The following is a 2,500-nucleotide window of genomic DNA, read 5'->3' as shown; positions in this document are numbered from 1 at the left end:
CTCCTCCTCCACCTCCCTTCCCTCTTCCTCACTCCCCCTCCCCATCTCTTCCACCACCTCCCTCCCTCCCCTCCTCCTACACCTCCTCCCTTCCTCCCATCTCCCCCAGCCCCTCCCTCCCCACCCCCCCCGCCCCTCCCTCCCCCCCCTTCATCTCGCGTGATGGAGGGTGATGAGGCGCAACGAGAAGTGGCGGGGAGGTGACAACGGCAGCAACAGTGCCAGTGGGATCAGTGTCACCTTGGATGGCACTTTGGGGGGGGGGGGAGAGGATCCTCCTCCGGGTGCCGCCGTGATTCTCTTCCTTGAAACTTTTTTTTTTCTTTTCTTTTTTTGCCGTCTTCGTTTCTGCCTGTCTGTTTCCCCTTTCTCCCACTCCAATCTCAATCTCAATCTCTCTCTTCTCTCTTTTCTCTTTCTCTTTTCTCTTTCTCTCTTCTCTCTCTCTCTCTCTCTCTCCCCCTTCTTGCTTTCTCCCTCCCCCCTTCAACAACCCCCCCTCCCTCCCCCTAAAAAAAAAAGAAGATACATATATATCAATAAACAAATAAAAAATTAATAATAAACAAATCCCAAGCCAACTCTTTCCTTCCCCCCATCAACGTCAGCGCGACCTCAGCCCCGTGAGACAGAGAAACATGCGTGAGAAACAGTCGAGAGTGACGTCATCTCAGTGTCCTGTTTATCAGCTGTTTCTACCAACCCCCCCCCCCCCCGCCCCTCCACCAAGACACATTTACGACAAGCCGCGGTAAAGAAAGGTGAATGGCATACTCGACGATCAAATGGTAGAGGAGAGCAAGCGTAAGAAAGATGTGAAATGAGTAAATAAATGAATTATGGAATGAAACACTGTGGGGGGCTGACAGAGTGGACGATATACAGACAGACAGATACACATGTATACGAGCCTCCGTGTAGATAATATGAGAGAGAGAGAGAGAGAGAGAGAGAGAGAGAGAGAGAGAGAGAGAGAGAGAGAGAGAGAGAGAGAGAGAGAGAGAGAGAGAGAGAATGAGAGATGAGAGAGAGAGAGAATGAGAGAGAGAGAGAGACAGACAAGCAGAGAATGAGAGAGAGAGAATGAGAGAGAGAGAGAGAGAATGAGAGAGAGAGAGAGAGAGAGAGAGAAGAGAGAGAGAGAGAGAGAGAGAGAGAGAGAGAGAGAGAGAGAGAGAGAGAGAGAGAGGAAAACCGAAAACCCATTCAAACACAAAGAAATCCGGAAAAAAACGTGAACCCAAAAAAAGGTCAACAAACACATAATAAATATTTATCTTAAAAAAAAAAACTTTCCTTTCCAACGTGGATATCCTTTACACAAACATAAACAACATAAAACACACAAACAAACAAACACACACAGCCTACCAAATCACAGTAAGAGTGTTTGCAATACCGGAATACCAATTGGTAGTTGACTTAGATATATCACTGTTAAGACGATCTAACAGTAGCTGCAATAACAGAGGCGCTTAATGACGTCATCAGTAGCAGAATCCTCAATCAAGACAAGAATGAAAGTAACAGAGTATCAACAGCAACGGTAACTGTGTATGGAAGTAATCTCATCACTATCAGTAATCACAGACATACCAATGGTAGGAGTAATCATGAAAGCAGAAGTGGTATTGACAGTAGAAATAACAGCAGCGGTTGTGGTAGTAGGAGCAGTAAAGAAGAAGGAAGAGGATGAAGAGGAGAAGAAGGAGGAGGAGGAGGAGGAGGAGGAGCAGGGGAGGGTGAGGAGGAGCAGGGGGAGGAAGAGGAAGGGAGGGTGAGGAGGAGCAGGGGAGAGAGGGTGAGGGAGGAGCAGGGGAGGGGGAGGGAGGAGGGAGGGAGGAGGAGGAGGAGGAGGAGGAAGGAGGAGGAGGAGGGAGGAGGAGGAGGAGAAGGAGGAGGAGGAGGAGAAGAAGGAGGAGGAGCAGCAGCAGGGGGGGGGGAGGAGGTGGAGCAGTTACAGAAGTAGAAACAGTAGTACGAGTAAAACCGATGTAAGTATCAAGCAGAGACACCACCATCAACTTCAACTAACAACAACAACAACAATAACTATGTAGTCGAAAAAAGTTGTACTTACACCATCAACAACTTCAACAACGACAAATGACGGTGCCACTGGTACCAGTGCCAATCCCGGTGATAGACTACCAATACCTCCAACATAAACAACAACAACAACAACAACAAAACTGCCCCATTGGTCACCACAAGACTCCTGGCACTGGGTCAGACTGAGGTCAAGGGCAAGGCGAGACGGACGAACACTCCTGGCGCTGGGTCAGAGGTCAAGGAGGCGAGGTCAAACAGACCTGAGTTTGCAAATATGACTAAACCGACTGGAAGAGAGTAACGCGCTTGTCGTTCGTTGAAAGAAAGTAAAAGAGAAAGAAATAACAAAAGGAAATGAATAAAGGAAAGGTAGAAAGCAAGAATGAAGAAAGCAAAGTGACTGATATCTGGAGTATGGAAAAAAACGCGAGACATAAAAAAAAAAAAA

Source organism: Penaeus vannamei, chromosome 28, assembly GCF_042767895.1.
Source record: "Penaeus vannamei isolate JL-2024 chromosome 28, ASM4276789v1, whole genome shotgun sequence".
Classification (NCBI taxonomy): domain Eukaryota; kingdom Metazoa; phylum Arthropoda; class Malacostraca; order Decapoda; family Penaeidae; genus Penaeus; species Penaeus vannamei.
This window is presented reverse-complemented; position numbering follows the sequence as displayed.